Source organism: Peromyscus maniculatus, chromosome 1, assembly GCF_049852395.1.
Source record: "Peromyscus maniculatus bairdii isolate BWxNUB_F1_BW_parent chromosome 1, HU_Pman_BW_mat_3.1, whole genome shotgun sequence".
NCBI classification, from domain to species: domain Eukaryota; kingdom Metazoa; phylum Chordata; class Mammalia; order Rodentia; family Cricetidae; genus Peromyscus; species Peromyscus maniculatus.
In genome coordinates, this window is record NC_134852.1 from 184,989,366 (window position 1) to 185,003,240 (window position 13,875).

The window sequence follows — 13,875 nt, forward strand, 5'->3', positions numbered from 1 at the left end:
ATAGGTGGGAAATCACTTTGTAACTTACAAAGTAGTATGCAGCTGTAGAATGCCTTTGTAATGGTGTATTAATATATGATTTTATACCTTTGTATGAGTTAGCTATCAGTTTTCCCAAGTGGTTAATTGTTACTAAGTTGTGCTCATTTAGATATTTATTATAGTATTATTTATGTTTTGTTCAGGCTGAAGTTTCACTATAAAATCTACCAAAACAAACCCCCAAACCCCTGTACCACTTTGTAGTTTCCATTGAACTTTAGGTTGTACTGTTAGAGGTACTGTTTAAAAATTTAAAAAATAGGGAAATGCATTTGCCTTCTCATAATTAGATAGAACATAGTGGAAGGGTCAAGTGTTCATCTTCTTATTCTTTAAATAATAAAATCTCAGGAGTCAGATATCAGGGTAAGAAGCTGAATGATCGTTCCTCCATCCAAAAGGGCCAGAGACCCTCTCTCAGTTCCATCCTACTGCTTTCTGTGTCTGTCTGTCCTCAGTTCTCTGAAACCTCCGTGGTTAATTTTGGTCAGCTAGTAGCTAGCTCTGCCCTCTGATTCAGACAAATATTGTCAGTCTCCGGAGCGTCAGAGTGCAGTCAAAATATCACACCGCAGAAGGGTACTTCCTTCACATGACAGGCCCTAGGAGCAGCAGCTTGGGAGTGATGACCTAGAGAAGATGAAATAGGCCCTAGAAAAAGGAACAGAGGACAGTTTGGAATCTCGAGTTGCAGAATATGGTAAATGAGCAGTCTGGCCAGATATGGGTCACCAGATAATTTATTTTCTGCTTTGATGCAGAATTGTTTATGCCCTGTGTGTAATGCCTCATAAGATGAGCTATTTCACATCAATTTTATTTTCAACCAAGGACCAATTTAACCAAGCCAAATTAGTACTTCAGCTGAATCAAATAAGGGCACGAATACTTGGAGTAGAGAGGAAATTTCCTGGCCATGTAAGGTTCTTCTGAGTAATCTGGCATGTTAATTTTATATTAGTTTCTGTTAAGTATAAATTATTGAGGGTGATTGATCTTTTGTGTGTGTGTGTGTGTGTGTGTGTGTGTGTGACAGGGTTTCTCTGTGTAGCTTTGGAGCCTGTCCTGGAACTCACTCTGTAGCCCAGGCTGGCCTTGAATTCACAGAGATCCGCCTGCCTCTGCCTCCCAAGTGCTGGGATTAAAGGTGTGTGCCACCAACGCCCCGGGGGTGGTGGTGATTGATCATCTTTTAGGTTATTGTTAAATTCCAGTTTCTAGACCTTTACCACTGATTATTAGACCCTATACAATAATAACTCAACCAAGAATATGTTGTGTTGGGAAGGTAGTTTGGTCCTGAATCTTCTGGCTTCATAATTCTTATGCTTGCAAATTTAGAGATTTGCATGTTCATTTTGTAATTAATAACCAAGACTGAAATGAATTCTGTCTAGCTTTATCTATCTAGTTTGTTTTATTTAGCCTTATGGACTTTGTCAGATTTTTTTTTTTTTTTTTTTTTTTGGTTTTTCGAGACAGGGTTTCTCTGTGTAGCTTTGCGCCTTTCCTGGGACTCACTTGGTAGTCCAGGCTGGCCTCTGCCTCCCGAGTGCTGGGATTAAAGGCGTGCGCCACCCCCCCCCCACCCCCCCACCCCCGGCCTCAGATGTTTTTCTTAAGAAGTTCTTATCTGGATTATTTAGCTAGTTCTTTCTTTCTTTTTTTTTTTTTTTTGTTCGTTCGTTCATTTGTTTTTTTCAAGACGGTTTCTCTGTGTAGCTTTGGAGCCTGTCCTAGGACTCGCTCTGTAGACTAGGCTGGCCTGTCTCCCAAGTGCTGGGATTAAAGGCGTGAGCCACCATCACTGGACTAGCTAGTTGTTCTTTTAGCCAGCTGATTTTGCCACCTTTTATAATGTTTTTAGCATAGCAGCATGGAAAATTAGCTGTGTATAAAACTATGCTCCTTGATGGATTTTGTTGTTTGTTTTGTAAGATAAATGATCAGTAAGGCATGGATAGCTTCTGTTTACCAGCCCCCTGCCCTCTGTTTTAGTAAAGGATGAATAGTGACTAGGAAGGAAGATAATACTTTTCCTACACACTAAAATGACTACAAATAATATTTTGTGTGTGTGTGTTTTTTTTCTGGAGAGAGGGTCTCACGTAAGTAGCCTTGGCTAGCCTGGAAATCCCTATGTAGATCAGTCTGGTCTTGAGCTCACAGATATCTGCTTGCCCCTGCCTCTAAGTGCTGGGATTAAAGGTGTGCACCACCATGTCAGCCCTTGCAAATAACTTTTAATTAACATGGCTTTATGATTGACCTTTCCAAAGAGTATCTGTGTTCAACAACTAGATGACTGATTACTTGAGCTTGTTTACACTATATTGGTGATATTAGCAATAATCAGTAACCATCTTTTCTGCTTTAAAGTTGATAACTCTCAGTAGAAATATTTTAATTTTCATATACCTTTTATATTAGTTACTGTTGGCTTCTGTCACCAAATCACCTGGCGGAAACAGGTATTGGAAGAGAGTTTTAGTTTGCCTCATGGTTTGAGAGGGATTTCAGTCTGTCCCGGTTGAGAAGGCAGGGTGGAGCACTCCATTCATCCATCCATGGCATCAGGAACTTGCAGCAGAAATTCATGGTGGAAGGACTGTGTGGCAGTCGGCTCCTCATGGTAGTGAACAGGAAGCAGGGACTAGAGGATTCTTCAGATACCTGCCCCTAGTGACTGATTTCTGTCAGCCACATTTTACTTCCAAAAGGCTCCTTATGTGGGGGTTCAGATTCAAACCATAACATCATTGCTCTTTTATTAATAAAACTTTTTTCAGTTGAACTTTCTTCACTTTGTCTAGTGGGGCTTCCAAAGGATATTTTAAGTATTTTTCTTGTAGATGTAACCAACCGTCTTATTAAAATAAGAAACACAGAACCAGTGTAAAAGAGAAAGCCAAGAGGTCAGAGCTCAGAGCTAAAATCTTACCTCCTGCGGTGCTCCTACCTCCCCGAAAGAGAGCTACTTCCTGTGTGTCTGTCTTTAAATAGTCTCTCTGTTCTGCCTTCTCATTGGTTATAAACCCAAACACATGACTGCCTTGTCACTGCCTGTGAGTACAGCCCTCCAGGTCTTAAAGGTGTATGTCTCCAATGCTGGCTGTATCCCTGAACACACAGAGATCTACCTAGCTCTTCTACCAAGTGCTGGGATTAAAGGCATGCGCTACCACCACTACGCTCTTGCTATGGCTCTAATAGCTCTGACCCCTGGGCAACTTTATTTATTAACATACAATGAAAATCACATTTCAGTACAAATAAAATACCACCATATTTTCTTTTACCTAATTACATGTTTTTCTTATGATTTCCCCCAAACAAGAAATACTGTATAAAACTTATTCTTTGTTATTGTACTATATCATCTTCTGGAGTAAAGTGAACTTAAATTGCAAATATCTTCATGCTTAAATTGTCCTGTGATTAAAGGTTTGTGATGTATAGTGTTATGATGATTGAAATTTCATATTTGAGAATTTGAGACAAATATTTAACTTTTCCATTTGAAATCAGGGATTGATATAAACAATGAAAATGGAGAAATGAACCAAGTAGCTTTGCGCTCGCTCGCGCTCTCTCTCTCTCTCTCTCTCTCTCTCTCTCTCTCTCTCTCTCTTCTGTTTTTCGAGGTTTCTCTGTCCTGGAACTCACTCTGTAGCCCAGGCTGGCCTCAAACTCATAGAGATCCACTTGCCTCTGTCTCCCAATTGCTGGTGTGCCACCACCGCCTAGCTGGAACCTTGTGTGCTTTCTTATTTGCAGATGATTTACTCACTCTAAGGGATTAACACTGATGGAGGACAGGTCAAGACTGCCCAAGGGAGGGAAATAAAGAATATCTCCACTCCACTATAGTTTTTCTCTTTTTCCTGTCTATTTCTTGCACTAAGGTCTTGCCCTGAGCTAGGGGTAGTACGAAACCACTCTTTGTTCTAATAGTTCATTACTTTTTGATTTGTGCATTTACATTGTCCCGTAGGCCAAGATGAAAGTGCCCTGTTTCTAAATCTAAGCAGTCTTTAACAGACTGGTGCTGTGGGATGGTCTGTATGTGAAATTACTCTGATTGGTCAATAAATAAAACACTGATTGGTCAGTGGCTGGGCAGGACGTATAGGCGGGACTAACAGAGAGGAGAAAAGAAAGAACAGGAAGGCGGAGGGAGACACTGTCAGCTGCCGCCATGACATGTGAAGACACCGGTAAGCCATGAGCCACGTGGCAAGGTATAGATTTATGGAAATGGATTAATTTAAGCTATAAGAACAGTTAGCAAGAAGCCTGCCACGGCCATACAGTTTCTAAGCAATATAAGTCTCTGTGTTTATTTGGTCGGGTCTGAGCGGCTGTGGGACTGGCGGGTGATAGAGATTTGTCCTGACTGTGGGCAAGGCAGGAAAACTCTAGCTACAGACTGGTGCATAATGTGCTGAAGGAGTGTTATCCTGTGAACTGTTGTGCCCCTAATGAATCAGGAAATGTGGATGTAACAGAGGAAAACCGCTTTCTACACAGATTCTTAACAATGTCACCATGTGTACCTTTTCTCACCTTCTATGTTTCTTCCAAGTTTTCTTTTGTAATTTGTTAACTCTCATCTTCCTAGACATGGAGCTTAATTTAGGAAATGTTGAAAATGAAAAAGTTAAGCATACAATTTTTTTCTCCTTGTTTAAAACTATGGCAATTTATTGTAAAATTTATGGTAAGAACATTTTTATAATTTTGCTGTGTTTTAAGGTAGGATCATGCTATGTGACCCAGGCTGACTTATATAGTCCAGACTGGTTTTGAACTCATGATTCTTACACTTCCATCTGTGGGTGCTGGCATTATAAGTATGTCTACCAAGCCCAGTTTACTCATAGTTTTTTAATAAGGAAACAATTAGAGCTCAGTCTTATGACATAATGATTTAGCAAAAGACTTACCTATTATTGTCTTGTATACTTGGCTTCCTTACCCATGTGTAACCTGTTATAGATTCAAGAGTATATTCTTTCTTGGCTGCTAGCATATACATTTTCTCTCTGAAGAAACTTTGCAATGTTCAATTCTTAGTTATATGTACATTCCTCAGTCAAACTTAATTGTATATTGATTTTCAATAAGTGAGAAGTATTTGTTATTCTAGCATCATTATTGACTATCAATTAAAAATAAGACTTGGAAACAGATTATTCAGAGGCCAACTTCACAGTAATGAATAGGAAAGAATGTTACTTCTGTTCTTCCATTCTTACGTTTCTTGTTCCTTCCCTGCTTCTTTCCCACTTAAAGTGAGTTCATAGAACAATCAGTCATTGTTTTTGAACTGTGTAATTTGAGCGACATTTAATATTTCCATGGTATAGCCAAAGGTGATGCACTTACTATGTATACCAAATTCTAGAACATTTTTGTCACTCCTGAAGAAAGCCCCATTCCCATTGGCTGCCTCTCACTTTTGCAGGCCATATTTCCTTGCTCATAGGGAGATTTAGTGATTTAGACAATAAAAATATTATGGGCACAAATGTAGCTTTGCTATTTTAATAGTGGATATTATTTTCAGTATATTATTTACTTACTATTTATATGTATTAACTATTGTATTTCTAGTTCGCATATACCATCTTACTAAGTTTTAGAGTGAATCTAATCCACAATTCACTTTCATAAGTGATTTAAAAGAAATTGAAATCTTCAATTGCCACATCTTGGAAGTAGGAAGAGTCCATGTCTATAAGATTCCAGAGGTGATTTTTTTCTTTATTGCTTGTTATTATTGTATTTGAGACAGGATCTCATTATGTGTAGGTAAGGCCAGACTTGAACTCACGATCTTGACTTCTCATCCCTAGTGCTGGGTGTATCATCTGCCCAGCAGAAGTTTAAGTTTTCTTTTTTTATTGGGAGTGGGGCAGTTCTGGAGGTTGAACTCCAAGTCATCACTAGGTGCTGGATCACTGTGCAGTGCTCAAGCTGCTTTCCTTAATACCTGTTTTCCTGCGTGTCAGAGGACAAACTCTGGACTGTATTTAAAATCAGGAAGCCTCATGCTGAAACTTGTGTTTTCGCTTATTTTAAAAAGCTGATGGAACTGTCAAAACTGAAGTCACATTCCTGTGTGATGGATCAGCTAGGGCTGTGTAATGCCTGACCTTTGTCACTGAGCACATTGTTAAGGTAGCATTTCTCTTCTGCTAGTAGACTGATCACAAGGCATTAAAGACTGTAACTGTGATTCTGTATAAACTCAGTATTTTTGCTTTATTAGTACATGTACAGCAAGATTTTGGTACCCAATAAACTGAAAATGCACTATAAGTGACTGGAGAGAGATGGCTCAGAGGTTAAGAAAACTGGGTGCTCTTGCAAGAGACCTAGGTTTGGTTCCTAACACCCACACAGTGGCTCAGAACTGCCTATAATTCCAGTTCCAGGAGATCTAATGCCCTCTTCTGAAGGGCATCAGACACTCAGTGTGCTCTGCATGTGTATAAGTAGTCAAAACACTCATACACATAAAATTAAAAAAAAATCTTTAAAAAAAGGAGTACTTGCCAGGCAGTGGTGGCGCACGCCTTTAATCCCAGCACTTGGTAGGCAGAGGCAGGTGGATCTCAGTGAGTTCGAGGCCAGCCTGTCTACAAAGCGAGTTCCAGGACAGCCAAGACTGTTATACAGAGAAACCCTGTCTCGAAAAACCAAATAAATAAATAAATAAATAAATAAATAAATAAATAAATAAATAAATAAATAAATAAATAAATAAAAAAGTACTTGTGTTCTCTACAGTTTTTCTCAAACACACCAGAGGATCAGCATAGAATTCTGATCTCTAGTCACCAGGAGTCAGGAAGAGCAAGCGTTTCTCTTTTACTGCTTTCTAATATTCTCTCATGTAGAAGAAAATGCTTTAGTTGATGTCTGTTCATTTATATTTGTTTTTTTTTTTAACTTGATGTCTAGTTAAAAAAGAACTAATTGAGCCCATTTGTGTCTGAACATACAGTTTATCTGAACATAGTGGGTCTTCTCTTGCTGAGCTGGGTGTGTGTGTGGGGGTGAGTCTTAGCTTGTAGGCTTTACTATGCTGGTCAAGTCCTACTTTTTCTTGTCTCTCCACTATTGTGTTGAAGTGTTGTATATGTCAAAGTGTGCAATTATTACTTTAGAACTATTTCTTGTTTTCATCTTGTTATATTTGTTTGGTCTTATATAGTCTGATCCTCCTGCCTCTGCCTCTCAAGTTATGGGGTTACAGAGGTATGACTCCGTGCCTCTCACTAGATGTCTAAATGCTTACAATTATTAAAATCTCCTTAATGTGTTGATACTTTTATTATTTTTTATCTCATACTTTAAACCTAGTAAATTTTCTGATACTACTCTCACTCTTTTGATTACCACACAGCATTTTTTTTGCCCTCTTTCAGTCTGTGCCTATACATTTAAAAATCTGTTTGTGCTTGCGTGTTGTGTGAATAGTATGTTATTGGATCTTGTCTTTTGTATGCTTTCCGCCAGTCTGTCTTTTGATTGGAGGATTTAACTTGTTTGCACGGATACAGTGTCCTACAATTTGCTATTTGTTTCTGATTTGCCTGACTGCTTTTTGTGTTCAGTTGATGTTTTATAATGAAATGTTTCAATTGGTGTTTTTATTCTGGAGCTATTTTCCTTGTGGTTGTAGTAGGAATTTCATTTAACATCCTAAAGTTATAATACCAGCTTACCTTCAGAGGTATTTAAGCCTTGGTTCCTGTATAGTTACACCCTTGCTTCCTGTTAGCTTTTTAAAAAAATCATAAAGTTACGTCTTTTTAATACCATATAGCCATAATTTAATAATTGGATTTTTAAAAATACCATGTCTAAAATCATGTGGAAAACAAAATGTGGAATTACAAGCTAAAGTTATGCTACTGTTAGAGTTGATCTTTTTTGTTGTAATTGTCATTTCTCAGAGTTCTTTATTTTGTCCTGTAGCTTCAAATTGCAGTAGTTCCCTTTATCTGAGGTTTCAGCTTAGGTGTGGTCAATAGTGGTTCAAAAATACTTTTTGTCAAGCAAGGTGGTGGTGGTGCACGTCTTTAATCCCAGCACTCAGGAGGCAGAGCCAGGCAGATCTCTGTAAGTTCAAGGCCAGCCTGGTCTACAGCGCGATGATCCAGGATAGACACCAGAACTACACAGAGAAACCTTGTCTCGAAAAACCGAAACAACAACAACAAAACCCCACTATTTGCCTTGACTCTTTTGAGAGAAGTACTGTATTTATATAAATTTCATTATGTTATAGCGTTAAAAATTGTTGTGTTTAAATATTACTATTAATGTTTTTCTGTGCCTGGTTTATTACACTAGCATAGGTAAATATGTGTAGGAAAAGTGTATGTGTGTCCATAGTTTTAGGCAACCACTATGGGAGAAGGATGTAGTGTAATGTGTCCTCTGAGGATAAGGGGAAGCTTTTGTGTTGTGAAATGTTGTATCATTTCCACTTGAAAGACTCCCTGTAGCATTTCTTTGAGGGACTAGTCTGGTGGTAATAAGTTTCCTTAACTTTGGTTTCTCTAGACTATTTCAGTATTCTTCATTTTTAAAAAATAATTTATTTTTATTTTATGTGCACTGGTGCTTTGCCTGGGTATGTCTGTGTGAGGGTGTCAGACAGTTGTGAGCTGCCATGTGGGTGCTGGTCCTCTGGGAGAGCAGTCAGTGCTCTTAACCACTGAGCCGTCTCTCCAGCCCAGCATTCCTCATTTTTGAAGGACAGTTTTGCTGGATATTTTTGTCTTCTAGGACTTTAAATATTGTTGTATCCTTGCTTCCTATTCCTCAAGATTTCTGAGGGAAAAAAAAAAAATCTGCTGATACTGAGGCTTCTTTGTGACAAGTTGCTTCTTTCATTCTGCAGGTTTTCTTTCTTTCTTTCTTTCTTTCTTTCTTTCTTTCTTTCTTTCTTTCTTTCTTTCTCTCTCTCTCTCTCTCTCTCTCTCTCTCTCTCTCTCTCTCTCTCTCTCTCTCTTTCATTTTTTTTTTTCAAGACAGCGTTTCTCTGTGTGGCTTTGGCTGACCTGGAACTCATCTGGAGACCAGGCTGGCTTCGAACTCAGATCCTCCTGATTCTGCATCCCGAGTGCTGGCACTAGAGGTGTGTGTTGCCACTGCCCAGCTGACTGTGAGTATTTGTAAAGACAGCCGTCTCACAGTACAGGCTGGCCTGAAGCTCTCTAATATATGCAAGAATGTACTTCTGGGCCTCCTGCTTCCACCTAGCTAGTACTGGGATTTCAGGCGAGCACCACCATGAGAGGCTTGTGCAGAGCTGGGGACGGATCCCAGGGCTTTGTTAGGCAAACACTCTTATCAAGTGAGGTACATCCTCAGTCTGTCTTTGTCGTTTGATGGTTTGATGATCATTTGTCTGGTAAGTCTCTGAGTTTTTGTGACTTGTGGTTCATTGAGCCACAACTTCTTTATATTTATATCTTTCATCGAATTTCTACAAATAAATATCTTTCTGGAATCCTCAAGGTAAATAAGTTAGCCCAGTTGATAGTGTCTCATAGGTTGGTTAATATCTACTTTTTTTCAGTAAGTTGATGTCAGTATTTTGATCCTATTTGTCCTCCGACCTCAACTCCTTCCAGATCCTCCCCACCCTCTCTACCTATATAACTTACCTTGTGTTCTGCCCCACTCTCCCCAAGTCAGGTCCAGTTGGTGTTGGACAGCTACTTCTAGGCGTGTTGCCCATCCTGGAGTGTGGTTTACACCATTAAAGAACTAACTGTCCCTCTCCTGGTAGTAAATACCGATAGCTCCTCAGCTAGGGGTGGGACTTTGCTGTCTCTGGCATGCTGGACCTTCTTTTGGCTGAGCTTTCACAGGTCTGTGCGTGCCGTTAGAGTTGCTGTGAGCATCTGCCCTATTGTGCCTGGAGAACACGGTTTCCTTGAAGTCACCTCTTACCTACCTCTTACAGTCTTTCTGCCCCTCTTCTCCATAGATCCTGAGCCTTTCGGGAGGGTTGTGATACAGAGTACTATTTAGAGCTGAATATTCTGAAGTCTTATTCTTTGCATGCTGACCAGTTGTGGGTCTTTGTGTTAATTGCCATCTACAAGAAGCTTCTCTGATGAGGGTTGAGTGATATACTGATGTATCAGTATAGCAATAAGTCATTAGGAATCATTCTATTGCTATGTCCACTTAGCAGAGTAATAGTAGGTTTTCACCTAAGGTCTATAACCTTTTTAGTCACAGGCTCTAGGCCTCATTTTGACAGTGTTAGATATGGATTCCATCTTATTGAACAGATCTTAAATCTAATCAAAAAGTTGTTACTCCTATATTTGTGCTCAGATCTACTTTGATTCTTTCTAATACATTTTATTTTTATTCTATTTACTGTATTTTTATAAACATTTTTTAGATTTATTTATTATGTATACAGCATATATGACTGCAGGCCAGAATAGGGCACCAGATCTCATTATAGATGGCTGTGAGCCACCATGTGGTTGCTGGGGATTGAACTCAGGACCTCTGGAAGAGCAGTCAAGTGCTCTTAAACTCTGAGCCATCTCTCCAGCCCTATTTACTGTATTTTTCAGCCATGGCTAGGATTACAAGCATGTACTTCTATATTGTTCTAGTTAGAGTTTTTTGTTTTGTTTTGTTTTGGTTTGGTTTGGTTTTTCGAGACAGGGTTTCTCTGTGTAGCTTTGCGCCTTTCCTGGAACTCACTTGGTAGCCCAGGCTGGCCTCGAACTCACAGAGATCCGCCTGGCTCTGCCTCCTGAGTGCTGGGATTAAAGGCGTGCGCCACCACCGCCCGGCTCTAGTTAGAGTTTCGTTAAAAAATTTTCATATATTTTGATTATATTCTTTCCCCTCCAACTCTTCCTAGATCTTTCTCACACCCCCCCCAATCCACCCAACTTCATATTATTTTTCTTTGTCCTCAAAAAAGAAAAAAATCAAAACAAACACCGGGCAGTAGTGGTATACACTTTTAATTCCAGCACTTGGGAGGCAGAAGCAGGTGGATCTCTGTGAGTTCCAGGATAGCCTGGTCTACAGGGTGAGTCCCAAGACACCAGAACTACTACACAGAGGAAACTGTGTTTTGAAAAACAAAAAAACAAAGACAAAACAGAAAGCATAAAAAACATGGAGTCTGTTTTGTGTTGGCCAACTACACCTAGGCATGGGGGCAGACCTGGAATGTGGTTGATATATCCAATAACACTCTGTTGGAGAAAACTGATTTTCTGTTTCCCAGTAGGTATCACTGCAAATAATTTCTTGGTTAGGGGCAGGACTTTGTGTCCACTTCACCTGGGATTTTGTTTGGTTTGAACTTGAGCAGCAGGTATTGTGCATGCTGTGACAGTCTCTGTGAGTTTGTATGTGTATCACCCCTGTTGTGTTTGGAAGACACCGTGTCCTTGGAGTCATTTATTACCTATAGCTCTTACAGTCTGCCTTCCTCTTCTGTGTAGATCCCTGAACCTTGAGGAAAGGGTTGTAGGTCTCTGTGTTAATAACCATCTATTCCAAAAAGAAGCTCTGATGAGGGCTGAGTGATGCACTCATCTGTGAGTAGAGCAATGTGTTGTTAGGAATCATGTTATTTTTATATTCCTTCTACAGATTAATAGTAGGTTTTTCCCCAGACCCATAACATATATCTAGCCTCAAGTTCTTGGCAACTTTAGAAGGGGTAGACGTGAGTTCCATATTATGGAATGGGCCTTAAATTAATATAATTTAAAAAAAGTGATTGGTTACTCCCATAACATTTGTGCCACTATTGGACCAGTATATATGCCTGTGTGCAGACAGGTCTCTGTTGTAGGACAAAGGGCTTGTAGCTGGGTTATATTGATGACTCCTTTTCTCCTCCAGTAGTGTGCAAAATACCTTCCAGCACCATGAACTCTAGTCAGTAATGGTGACACTTCTGGTTGGCACCTGCTCAGTTTTTCTGTGTAAGTGACGAGTAAGTGTCTCCAGCAGTAGGCCCTTACTATCTGGTTCTGGAGGAAAACAATAGCCTAGGCTGTAGCCTTGATGTTGGGGTTCCAAGTGTGTGCTACTGTACCTTGTTCTCTATGTGGGTTTGGGGGCTCTAAACTTGGGTCCTCATGCCCTTGAGTAGTGTGTTTTACTGACTGAGGTGTCTTCCCAGCCCTGGAGTTCTCATCTTTAAAAAATTTAAAATATTACATTCTTTGTGTGTTGGGGGATGTGCTTGTGCCATGCCACATGTGTAGAGGTCAGAGGTCAAAAGTTCTTTCCTTCACCATGTGATTCCTGGAGACCAAACATCTCCAGGCTTGGTGACAACCATCTTTACCTTCTGAGCCATCTTGTTCAGTCCCGTCCCCCCTTTTAAAAAACAAACAAACAAACAAACAAACAAACAAACACAACCCAGAAACTGTCTTTTCCTTTCCTGCCTCGGCCCTCTGAATGCTGGGATTACCACCACACTCAACTCTTCCTTTCTTTCACCTTATTGATCTTTCTGTTTTCATTTCCCTGATCTCAGCCATGTATTTGTTTAGCTTTCTGAGCACCATTAAGGTAAAAAAAAAAAAAAAATTTCTGTCTAGTAAATTTGCTGTCAGGTTTTTTTTTGGGGTGCATGTGTGTCTTTGTCTTGATCTTGTAAATTGTGTGTGTGTGTGTGTGTGTGTGTGTTGGCTAAAAACTGGAATTTGGCTCTTTTCTGGAGTGGAACAATTCTCCCCTTTTCTAGAGTTTGCCCAGCTTTAGGTGGGTATTTCTGTGCTGGGTATGTGCTTATGCTATAAACTTAAAGCCTGGACTTTTTTCTGGTCATAGGGGATGACTTCCTCATTTCTCTTGTCTGTGTAATTGCTCTCCATTGTTGCTACTAGTAACTGTTTGGCTTTTTAAAGGAGGAAAAAGGGAGGGGCAGAAGGAGGCTCTAAGTCCCTCAAGTCTTCAGTTGGTGGGGCTTGAAGAGTGGTCAGACCAGCTGCCTCCCTGTCTACACATGTGTGATCAGAAGCACAGTGACCAGAACACAGATTGCTAACACTGGAACACATGGCCTTTATCACTGACCTCGGCTTCTGCAAGTTGGTTGCAGGCCTCTGTAGAGGTTTATCAGTGACTGCATTATGGGCTGGGATGAGTAGACTCTGCTTCATGAGAACTAAAACCAGGGCTGTGGAAATGCCTCAGTTGGTAAAGAGCTTGCTGGGTAAGCATGAGGATCTGAGTTCAGATCCCTAGAACCCATGCAAAAGCCAAATGGCATGGCATGTTTCTGTAACACCAGTAATGGGGAAGGAGGCAAAGAGGACTGGATCCTGGGGGCTTACTGACCAGCTAGCTTAGCCAAAATAATGAGCTCCAGGTTCAATGAGACCCAGTTTCAAAAACAAAACAAGTTCTAGGGTCATAGAGCAATACCTGTAGTCTGCTTCTGGCCTCCCTGTGCCACACACGCATTCAACACACACACACACACACACACACACACACACACACACACACACACACACACACACACACACACACACACACACACAAACTTGTGGAAACTGTCAGCCTTTGTCTAGACTCCCCAGAGCCTGAGTGGTCACATGGCAAAGGTTCTACAAGTGTATTTGGTAGATGAATGTTGATTTCTGGTGCTGCCTTTTCTGTCCTCTTTTTTTAACTTTTAGTTTGTGTGTGTGTGTGTGTGTTTGTCTTTTTTTGGGGGGAGGTAACACTTTTCTAGAATCTGAAATATGTATTATCTAGATTTATTTAATAAGAAATCTCCCATGCTCATGCAAGCAA

At 40.2% G+C, this 13,875-nt stretch overlaps 1 protein-coding gene across 2 annotated transcripts in view; it reads left to right on the plus strand.

Annotated features, from left to right (window-relative positions):
* Pten (phosphatase and tensin homolog) overlaps window positions 1-13,875 on the plus strand; it is a 74,885-nt gene that overhangs the window by 17,311 nt on the left and 43,699 nt on the right. The window lies entirely within an intron of this gene.